The following is a 12498-nucleotide window of genomic DNA, read 5'->3' as shown; positions in this document are numbered from 1 at the left end:
GTTAGATTACCGTAAACATTTGTAATTATAACTCGGGACTCCGGCAACCACCTTCAACCCAACTTTGGGACAATGCACAGAATGGTCAGCCAAACAAAACGTGTTTGTTACATTGCGTGCTTTATATTCAAGGTCAAACATTAAAACGTGTTTTTCTCGGAACGTCGAAATGGCGGGTGCGACAAGATAGCATGATGACGTCGATATTATAATGCAAATGACTTGAAATAATTTTCTGGTGTTTTCATCAAGCATTTTGCCTCATGAATTGTATGTAAATTAAAGCATGTTTTTTCTTGCAAAAAAATGTTTTTTTCAGCTTTCAGATTTTCTGTAATTTACAAATTTAGAACGCTCTGTTGGCAAATTGGCACACCAGTCAAAAACTTTGGCCAGTTATAAGGTTAGGATTCTCGAAATTGAATATAAAAAATGATTTAAATTTTACACAAAACAAATCAAATCAGCTTTCTACAAAGAGGCACTAAAGCAATAGTTTATTTAAAGTAGTTTGATAAAAATCATACAGAAAAAACAATGTCTAGCTATGTTTTAAAATAAAATTTAAAAAAATATTTCAATGATTTCATAGCTCTACCTTTAACTCCGATGACCATATTTTCATAAGCCAAATTTAACTTTCAGTTATGAATTTATTTTCACTTAGGAGAAGCTGCATTTCATTTGCGTTAATCATTAGAACGACGAAGAGTAACATTAAAAATTCGCAGTTTTTTCTCAATTTTTGAATCACTTTGGCTTGTTACTCAATTTAAAAAAAATGAGTTTTTACTTCTGCTGTTAAAATATCTAACCTTATACACAGAAAAAAAAATCATGGTAATATTACATCTGGGAAGGAGTACATCTTCTATGTCAAAAAAAGGTGTAATTTTACTTCTTGAAATGTGTAATTTTACCACTTTTCTGGTGTAATGTCACTTTTTCAATCTAAATTGAGGTAAAATTACATCATAAAAGAGGTAATATTCAACCTTCCAAAATTACAGCTCCCGAATTTACATTATTTTTTACTGTGTAGCTCAATCAAGGAAATAGTTCCACGCGCGATTCAACGCCATAACCAATCGATCGTTTCACACCCATCTTATCCCAAAACTGCACTTGAACACAACAAAGTAGCGTTTTATGGGACTTTACTTAACCTTGATCGTCTCCTGAAGCGTTCCATGCAATCAAAAACGAAAGATCTTTACGAGCTGCACTATCCCACACTTCGATCTGATGATCACGCGCTATGTGAACATTAATATCCGAACCAGCTTCCCAGTTTCCAAGCGTCTGGGAAGCATCAACGAATTATCTCTTTTACAAGATCAACTTCATTAAACACTTCGAGCTGCAACTCTGCCTCTGTTTTTGCGTGCTCTCGATGCTAATGAGCCGATTGCAATTGACTGAATGAATCGTTGTTTTCTCCTTGCCTTAATTAATGACCGATTATTAATTACGTCTTCTTTATTTATTTTCAGAATCCATCAACGTGAGGGGTCGGCATTGTTTTTTTCTTCTCATTTTTCCTCACGCCCAATCTGGTGCTAAAGATCTGGTGAGTAAACGTTCATTAATTAATCACGTCCAGCGGAATTGTCCACTTCCACAACCCATAATTTTCCGCCACTCCAACGACGACCACGACAAAGCTCATTATCTACGACACCATCGCGAAAAATTTCTCGGAGGGGGCGGATGAAACATAAAACATACAACAGCCACGTAAGCTTACAACTTCGTCACCTCTCCTCCCCTGCGGTTTCCCTCCAAATTTGGGGACACTGTCTGATTCCGAAGCCGATATGGGTCTTCGCCGGCCGGCAAGCCACCGCCGCGCCGCCCGTCTGCTTTGGCCAAATTTGGGACGGCTTCTACCTGGCAGGCGAACCTGCTTCAGCCAAATAAATTGCATGTTTTTCCGCCGTGTGGAGAGAAAGGAAGCCGGTTGTAGTAAAAGAAAACGAAACGAGAGATTGAGAGAGAATCCAAAAAAGTCGAAAACAAAAATCAGCCTAAATGAAACGTGACTGCCAAAAAACGCGCCCGCGAAATAAAATGGAATTAATTTCTCGAAATGAGTCCCGCACACAAACCCGCACCGGTCAGCGGTTTGGGTCACGCAATTTTTCATGAACGGGGGGAGCGTCAGTGTTAATTAAGATAATTTTGATCAGCATAATTAAGGGTACCAACTGTACGGATTTTTTTTCCTTACCGTAATGATTTTGACCCTCATAGTAGATTTTAGCAGGCCGAATTTTTAAAAAGTATTTATTTTGTATCATCGTTTTATCGTATCGTACGGAATTTAGTGATTACAACAACAACTTTGTAAAAAAGAATGGGTAAATTTATATGAGAGCTGGTCCAAAGATTACACAAACGGGACAAAGATCTCGCCGAGACATGAAAAAAAGTCTTCTGGACCAACTATCTAAACTGCTGGGTTCAAAAGTTATAAGCTGTTGAAATTTAAACATTTTGGGTCATAGTTTTGGTATTCTAAAATCGCTCATAAATTCTCTATTTTATTATGGATTTCGATCATCTTGACTTCATTAGACGCATATCAACGCATGATTGAAACATGACTTCTCTTGATTTTATCCGTTTGTTCAAGAGGCTTACCATAGAAACAAGTCGAAACCTCAAGATTTTGAAAACGGTTCCTACACAGACTGCTTCAGTGAGTATGAAAGGCTACAGTGCATTGCTGTAAAAACTTATTGAGATGTTCTGGGTCATCCAAGAACTGCTTGGAGTTAAGACCGGCGGGTCTACCACCGTAACAAGCAAGAGATCAGTGATTTTTTTACCGCTGATCATACACGCATACACAACAAAAATCCTATGGTAAAATCATACAAAGACCCCCACATCTAGGTTTTCTATAAAACCCACGAGCAAAAAGTAAGTTTGATCCACGAGAACAAAAATTACGAAATTCCATACATTTTTGGCAGGTTGCTCAAACGAAACCATAACAACGTTTTTGCCTACACAGAAAAAAAAATCATGGTAATATTACATCTAGGAAGGGGTACATCTTTTATGTCAGAAAAAAGGTGTAATTTTACCTCTGGAAATGTGTAATTTTAACACTTTTCTGGTGTAATGTCACTTTTTCAGTCTTAATTGAGGTAAAATTACATTATAAAAGAGGTAATATTCAACCTTCCAAAATTACAGCTTCCAAATTTACATTATTTTTTACTGTGTAGCTATTTAGAAAACCTAGATGTATGGGTATCAAAAGATCCGAAATTTCATGCCCTTTCCAATGGCACATAGGTTGACTTGTGAATCGTGGACCGGTTCGGATGCCGGCGGAATTTCTGACGACGTAATTCCGGGTTGGTACGAAATTCCAACCATAAATCTATTCTATCGATACAAAGACCCCCAAAACGGTGTTATACTCACTCCAAAATGTTTATTTAGCAATTCTATGGTAATATATTGACATTTATTTGAATTAAAAGTTTCCAAATTAAGTTTAGATAAGTTTTATATAGAATTTACAGAGTTATATAAACTTTTATACTAAGTAGTTAGTAAACTTCATATTCAATCCAAATTATTTTTTTAATCAGTCAAGGATGCCTATTTGGAGTTGGGAGACTGGATTTATGGTGATTTGTCAACAAATAACTTTATTTATGTTAATTTTTCGAAAGGTGTACAAACTTTTTTTGCACCCTTTTTGATTTCTGTAATAGTATTTGTTATATAACTTTTTATAGAAATCATCTTTTCATGAGCTTTTTATAGCAAAATGTTCGGCATGAGTTTCTGAACAAAACGTAGTACTAGGTTTCTGTCAAACTTTAAATTGTTAACATGTTTCATCACAAAAAGTGTATTGTGCCCAAGGGGTGTAAATACTTTTTTTTACATACTGTATACTAATAAAATCAGTAAAATTCATTCTGAAATATTCCAGTTTAAAAGAAATCAATTCATTTTACTGTACAACTTTGAGTTCTTGGCGACATTTGTAGAGCTGGTTAAAATGAACATTTTCATTACATTTGAAGGTTGGTAAAATCTATGAAAAAATATGAGCAAAAAAACGGTTAAAAAAATCCATATTTTCAAATAAAGATAATAGGTATTCCGAGATTATTTCACCAAATGTATCATAGAATATGTACTTTCAGATGCTTCCAAGAGTGAGATTAAATCCAAAACCTTATAAGCTATGACTAGCGTTTAGATAGACCAATTTCAATTCAACTCAAATCGTTTTATTTACCGAAATAAAAATTGTAATTGGCTGGTTCATAGAGATTTGGTGTTCCTTTCAACTATTTATTTTTTATTTACCGCTTGGTAACAGAAGCATCTTAAAAAACAATTAAACAAAAACTGGGGAAAATTTGACCAAAAAACCTAGTGAGATCGAAAAAGTACAAAAAAATGCGGGTTTGTATGAACTGCCGCCAAGACTATATGGATAAATCGAAACTGCAAAAACAACGGTTTTTTAAATGTTCTAGTAGCTATATCATGAAAACGGTCCACTTTATCAACAAATCTGTAATGTATTTTTCGATTGCAGATTTGTTTTCAACTTAAAAACTCAAGACATTTAAGATGGCTTCTTCTATATGGCTCTAAAATCACGATTTTAGTAAATCAAAATAATAAAAAAAAAAATAAAAATACGGATTTGGGTAAATGATTTTTGTGAATATAATTTTTGTATGGACAGCTGCCAAAATTGTAAGGAGACTTGTGTGGATGAACCAATCACGCAAAATGGCTTGTTTGACCATAACGAAGGCCCCCACGAAGTATTTGGCAAATTAAAAAACACAAAAAATAAAAATAATCAAAATCGGTCGATTTATATTAAATTTTTTTTCGTTCAAAATTTTTGAAGAAATAGCATGAGATGTTACAAAAAGACTAACGTAAAATTCAGAATGATATGTCTCTCCTAAAAAACATGAAAAATCATTTAGTAAACTATTTTTTGAAAAGTATATAAAAAAACCGACAGTGGAAATCGATTTCTCAGACATTTAACATAAAAGTCTCCATATTGACCATTGTCGTATGGCCAATCATTGTGAAGATACAACGGTTTCAAAAATAAAAATGTTGAAAAAATAGTTTTTTGTGGTTTTTGGCAATTTCTATATGACAGACTAGATTTTCCAGTCTCGTAAATATTTTTACCGGAAAGCTCGTCCAGTTTCCCATGAGTTTGTCCTAACTGAAAATAGAATATTACGTTCAGTGTGGTGTGAACCTGAATAGTAAATCAGCTTACGTAAATATTGAAACGTGTCAAATTGAAAGCTGCCAAAGACAAACTTATGGGACATTATACGAGCTTTCCGGTAAAAAAATTTACGAGACTGAAAAATCAAGTCTGTCACATAAAAATTGCCAAAAAACCACAAAAACCCTTATTTTTTCAACATTCTTATTTTTGAAACCGCTGTAACTTCACAAGTATTGAACATAGGAAAATGGTCAATTTAGAGACTTTTATGTGAAATTGTCTGGGAATTCTATTCCCACAGTCGGTTTAAAAAAAAAATTACGTTTCGAACACTTAAAAAAAATCAGTTATAGTAAATGATTTTTGTAATTTTTTAGGAGAGACCTACCATCCTGCATTTTTCATGAGTCTTTTTATTACATCTTAGGTTAGTTCTTCAACAATTAAAAAAAAATCGTGACATCACCTTAAAATTTAACATTCAATCTTTAAAATTGTAAAATCTCATAGAAATGGCGTGTATTTTTCTTACAGAAATCTCGTCCAATTTCCTACAAGTTTGACTTCGACTAATTTTTGATACGATGCAACGGCTTCGAAATACAGTATTTTTTTAATTACAATATACGGAGAGGGTCGGGTACTAGAGTTCCTGAAAAAATCCTGATTTGAGCTAGAATTGTTCATTTGACTTTTCAATAAAAAGCTATATAACACTTTACTCTTATTACTGAATTGAGTTAAAATTACTTAAATCTACACTTTTGAATTTTTTATGAATGAAAACCAGCTAAATTTTCAGCAAGCTCATATAACATTCAACTGAAGTCAGCCAAAAACTTTCCGATGACTTCAGGTGAGCCGTTCGCAGTGAAATTTACTGAAAACAAACTTCAGAATATGAAGTGTAAGTAAAAACCTCGTTTCAATCGACTAACCCCTCGATCGTAGAACGATTGTTCACACCGTTGTTTGCCGAAAGAAGAAGAACCAAGCTCCAGCAGCAGGGTGTCGGCATCCGTTGCTTGTTACAACCTTGCGATACAGGCCTTCACTAATGAGTAGTTTAGTGAGCGATATATGGTGCTTTGATTATAACTCATTCGCCGCTTGTATTTGACCTAATATGGGACAGCTCACTTATTTTTTTTAATATTGATAATCCTTCTTGTGTTTTTTTTTTTAATTTATGTGAATCTCCCTTTTTTTAGAAACCAAACGCCAAACAAAAATAAAACTGGATAACATTGAATGTAAATTAAGTGTGATCTTCACTGAGCTCCAAAGCTACTTAGTTGAAACATAACAAATTACCCCATTCACGCTCAGCACATGTGAATGGATCTGCGCAGCGTGTGTGTGAGAGTTCAAGCGTTCCAAAAATTAATCAATTAAATACCTTGACGGCGGTGGCATCCTACTGCGCCTAACCTTAAATTGGGGGGGAGCCACTGACTGCTCCTCTTCCGCTAAATCTAGAGCTCACCGAGTGTGTGTGATACGGTAGACATAACAACCGGTTTTTGGACCTTTCGACGAAATGATCTGAAACAGCGCGCGGGGTGTTGTTATATTTTGCTATTAACACAGAAAGGTATAATTTTTGGAACATGCCCGACTGACAGGCAGTTTGTTACGAGATTTGGGAGGGGGGAGCAGCCGCGGACCGCTAATAGTTTTGGGTTGGAACAGATTAAAGCTGCAAATTGATTAATTAAAATTGTCTCCGGGATTGCGGTGAAGCGTCAGCTGAATTAATCAACGGCTTCAAGTCAGTCAACAGTGATAAATTTTGATAGGATTTAGTGATCTTTTCAAATGTTTGATCCGATCTTTACAAAGTTTTTACTTGGAATCGTGAAAAAAATGATTTTCTACGTTGTTGAAGCAAACAAACAAGATCACCAAATCTCTTCTAAAACTCAACTCAATAGCTAATCTCATTCCGCCTAACTTTCACAAAAGGCAAACCCATCTAATAACATAAAACAACAAGCCTGATTGAATCAATCAACTCGCTGCATTTGCCCCTCGGGATAAATCTTTCCCTCCCAATCGAGTGTTCAATCCGCACAAGTATCATTGTCTCTCCGAGTCAATGGTTGGTGCTCACAGGGCATGTCATATCTTACTCACAACAATATTTATGAACGTCCCCACGATGTGCCCCCAAGCAACGGCAGTCAGCCAGATAGCAGTTTGGAAGCATAACGACGCCCACGCGTCACTCGATCCAAACTCTCGAATCGAGCAAAAGTAATCTTCATACTCGATGATGTTGGCTTACAAACCCCAGTTCATGGCTGCAGGCGCAGGGTGGAGGTTGGCGTTCAACAGCTTGATTAAGCGTTATGTCATTCTTCTTTCGGGTTCTTTCTTTTATTCACGGTAAGGTGAGGAACTTGTCCCTGATCCTCCGCCCTCCACGCGGAGCAGCTGTTTGTTTGACAACATTAAGCCCGATATTTACGGGCACGCGGCTTAAGGCTCAACCACCGCCACCAGCGCCCGTCATCCAATTCAAAAATATGAAGACTTAATGAATCACCGAGCGGAGTCTTCGTTGGAAATGGGCGGTAGCCCGAAGGGAATGTACCCCTTAATCGGTTTCATTATGATCATCGCAAATAAGCCTCTTAAGAGTACGGATTTCCCAGGCAACGTAGCGTAGATTGTGGTCACAGGAAGTGGTGCATGATGCGTTGAGAATCTGCTGCACCCTGAAGTCGTGTTGCATCCAGAACATCAGTCAGCCGACCTTATCGCGGCTGATCTTTGGCCCGTCTGTTTTTTATTACTGTACTGACTTCAGAAATAGAAGAGGCAAGAGACTGCAGGAACGAACACATGTTCGAACGTTTCAGAGAATCATTCATTCATAGAATCGAAAGTATGTCACCACACGCTTCCATGACACTCTGGTAGACACTTTGCGTAGAGTAGATCATCGACTTCATTCATTAACGATTCGGCTCACGGTGTCAACTTTGGACACCTCTCCCGTCCACGACGATCATGTATTCATGGTGGTCTTCAAAACATTTGTTGTTGACGAAGCTGTTTTCAATTGGGACGACATTTTGAAGTCCAGATTTCTTCATCGTACACCAATGCAATGACCTTTTGGAGTCATTTTTCATCGGCTTAAAACGCGGTCATATTTTGCTACTTACGGAGCCGTCGTCAAGGGTCGCCGCGCGTTATATTAATTGGAATTTTATTTAAATTAACCGCACATGGTTATCATCTGCGTGTTTTCATGTGATGCCGCCGAGACTAACGCGGAATATACGCCAAACAAGTCATCAATGAGGGCGATTATTTTACGCATCATCATCATCTTCAGCTGGACCGTGAAGGATGCGAAGGGCTTTTTTGAGTCGGGATTATTTCATTTGTCCCCTGGGCGGACAACTCAGTCTGCTTTGATGGACTTGAACCTCCGCCCTAGAGGCTCAGAGTTTTATGTGGGGGAAGCTGATGTCGATTTACATAATCTACCACCGTTACATCAGCGGACAGAGTCGTGGATTATGTTATCTTCGAAGGGCAAGGTTAATGCCTTGAGATGTGGTTTCGTGTGGCTTCCTTGTATGATTTACTGTTTCAGAGATTATAAAATTGATCCATCGGTAAAATTACGATCCCAAAATTTCCTGTTATTGTAACAGATAAAATCAAATCGCTCAGACTCGTAAGCAACCATATATTTTTTAACAATATCTAACTTTTTTCTTCAAAAATTAAATTAAAAAACATATTATTTGTACCAGATTCTGCACCACCCTAAACTCCAGATCAAAATATCCCTTTTATATGCGCCTAAACATATTAAAAATTTCGAAAATTTCAAAATACTTATTTTGACAATTCAACTCGAAGTAATTAAACGTCAAATAAAAGCAATATAAAATAAAATTTAAATAACAAGCCATACACACTTAGATTTTTTTAACGAATTCGGTAGTTGAAAATTTGTCAAATTTTTGGTCGGTAAACCATCTGTCGAAAAAAAAACAAATTTTACAGAATTTCGATTATACGATGAACCATAACATCATTACCGAATTTAGGTAAGTAAATTCGGTTAACAAATTCTAAGTGTGTACTTTTAGCAATTAATAGTTAAAAAAAATATTTGACGAAAACACAAATTTCAGCAAAAAAAATGCGTTGAAAACTTAAAAAAAATCTTATGATTTCTATCTAAAGATTTTTTAATCAACCCACATATTCTAAAAATGATACTAAACGCAAGGGAATGCATTTTAATTTGATTTCAGGCACTTAAAATTCCATAAAAAATTTGGAGGTTTTCAAAAAAAAATTTTTTTGCCTTGTGCATAAAATATTTGTGGATTGTTTTTTTTTAACGGTGCACATCAACAAGAGCTTTAAGCACCAAGATTTTTGTTAAAAACATTTTAGTACCTTCAAAACTACTTTAAAATTGAAATATGGATCATTCCATCTGAAGCGGAACACCATTTGAAAATTACCATCTCCGATTCTGCTCAAATTTGGCAGAGCTGTTGAGACTATCAAAACATGCAAAAATCCCGAATTTCATCCAAATCGGACCTCCCCCTCCAGTTTTGTACCCTTCCAAAAAATCGACTTTTTGGCTATTTTTGAGCAAAACCCCTATTTTCAAACGACGATAACTCAGGAACCATAAATCTTAGAGAGTCGGTCTTAGACTCAATTTTGAAGGAAATTGGACGTAGAATCCATTTCCGTGATCAAAATTTGGATTACAATATGTTTTCTACCTGTATTGCGCAATTCAAAACTTTGAATGGCCGTATCTCAAAACAGCCCTATTTATTTTTTAAATTTGACCTCAACATCGTATTCCCCGTCCAATTTTACATAAGAATCACTTATCGACAGAAAGGAATATGTTTCGTTCCAGAGATATCGAATTTTAAAGTTTTGAGTATTTGAGATTACCTAAATTAGCGCGCTGATCAATAATTACTACCTGGTGTTCTGTAAGATGAATTATTTTTATAATTTTATACGATTTTGAGATAATCAATACCTTGAACAATCTATTTTCTGTTTAAGGAATATTTATTGGGTAATTTTGAATGCACTGTTTTTCCTGATGTCAGTGTCATTGAACCATATTAGGTAAAATTTGAACTTTCAATATTTATTTGCAAATGCTACAACGTTTTTACAACACAATTTAAAAATAATCTATTGTTTTCATATTTTTCCTAATTCCTCATTTCTTTCCACTTTATCAAATTATTTTTTTTATTTGAAGCAAGAACAAATGTAGAGCTGGATGTAGTAGATGAAATAATTCTCATGGGTTCTAGAGCTTTTGCCATGTGCGGTAGCAAAATAGTGTCATTCAGCAATAAACCCCAAAATCTGCCTTACAGTTTGAAAGATTGAGCATGATCATATTAAACTGATTTTTATATTGTGAACCAGTTTCATCTGAAAAATTGATGATTTTTTTTCAATTCTGGTACATTTAATTTTAAAAACGAAACCATATACTTCTGATACATGTGGACAGCAGCTGTATCGTTTTCCAAGATTTCGAAATGATTGACAAAAAAAAAGATAATTGTTCGAACGGTTAATTAATCTTTGTGATTTTCTTACTTTTTTCAGCTTTATACTTTCCAGAAATCCTCTTGCTTAATCATGCTTCACGAGAGTATTATTCATGTTAATTCATAATTTTTGATACGATAATGTATTGTACACTTTTTCTTAAGTGTTACTTACAACATCAATTTCAATTTCCTGCTAGCACAGCGGGAATTCCATTCTGCTCTGTATTGCGTGTCGTTCTTGCTCTGTCCTGTGAGCTAGCACATAAACTCACCCCATACTATTTTTTTAAATTTAAGATTAATACAGCATTTTCCTACAATTTTTGCCTAATTTGCTAATGATTAATTGGGATGAAATCGTATTTCAATAAATAAACAGGTAGCAGTTATTCATCAGCGCGCCCGAGTCCTTCTAGCATATGTGGCGAGTGTAGCTAATTTAGGTAATCTCAAATACTCAAAACTTTAAAATTCGATATCTCTGGAACGAAACATATTCCTTTCTGTCGATAAGTGATTCTTATGTAAAATTGGACGGGGAATACGATGGTGAGGTCAAATTTAAAAAATAAATAGGGCTGTTTTGAGATACGGCCATTCAAAGTTTTCAATTGCGCAATACAGGTAGAAAAAATATTTTAATCCAAATTTTGATCACGGAAATGGATTCTACGTCCAATTTCCTTCAAAATTGAGTCTAAGACCGACTCTCTAAGATTTGTGGTTCCTGAGTTATCGTCGTTCGAAGATAGGGGTTTCGCTCAAAAATAGCCAAAAAGTCGATTTTTTGGGAGGGTACAAAAATGGAGGGGGTGGTCCGATTTGGATGAAATTCGGGATTTTTACATGTTTTGACAGTCTCAACAGCTCTGCCAAATTTGAGCAGAATCGGAGATGGTAATTTTCAAATTTGCATTTTTTCTTGCACACTTCAGGTGGAATGACCCATATGGAAATATGTTTTTAGTACCGTAAACCGGGGTGACATTGATAGGATTTTAATTTATTTTTGGAATATTTGTCATCCGATAAGGGTTTTCTCAAGATTATATTTTTTAAACATGTACTAGTGTAGACCACACAAGGTCCATGCACTATTTTTTAAAAAAAAAGTTTTTTCAATAGTGTTAAAGGTGTTCAAATTTTATTTTTACGTCAAATGTACCATCGCCAAGGTTGCAGATATAGTTTTAAACCAAAAAAAATCAATGTTTAAATTTAGTTAACTAAGTTTATAAGCTTTTGAAAAAAATGCATTTACATTTTAGATAAAATAGCTAAAAAGTAAGAATTTTGCCTGATATTTGTTAAAAATAGTTTTGGTTATAAAATTACAAATTGCATTTTCAACTGAATGCGAAGCACGAATAAAAAGTTTTCGCATCTTGTATAGAGTTTGTTCTACTGAAAATGCCTTCAAATTTGGAAATTTTATTTAATTATGTTTCAAAAACACACAATTTTTTATTACTTACTAACTTCGTTTACCTTCTCCTAGTGGAAAATTATCCGAAGAATCCGAAAACGCATTCGGTTTTCCGATTCGAAATGATGTTCATTGAGAAAATCATGACACTTTGAGAATATGAAAATAATGGTATTCATCAACGTTTCCTTTATTATACTAAACTAACTTTTTAAACTTTTCAAAATTTAATAAAAACTTCTTCT

The 12498-nt window shown here is 35.0% G+C and overlaps 1 protein-coding gene across 2 annotated transcripts in view; it reads left to right on the top strand.

The window, feature by feature from the left end:
• Positions 1–12498, top strand: part of LOC120426476 (uncharacterized) — a 72390-nt gene that overhangs the window by 36875 nt on the left and 23017 nt on the right. For both annotated transcript variants that reach the window (XM_039591239.2, XM_052707549.1), the window contains exon 3: positions 1494–1570. The gene's annotated coding sequence lies outside the window, so the exon portion shown is untranslated. The remainder of the gene's footprint in view (positions 1–1493; positions 1571–12498) is intronic.

This window comes from Culex pipiens, chromosome 2, assembly GCF_016801865.2.
Source record: "Culex pipiens pallens isolate TS chromosome 2, TS_CPP_V2, whole genome shotgun sequence".
Lineage (NCBI taxonomy): Eukaryota > Metazoa > Arthropoda > Insecta > Diptera > Culicidae > Culex > Culex pipiens.
Note: the sequence above shows the minus strand (reverse complement) of the source record. Positions and strands in the feature narration are given on the sequence as shown.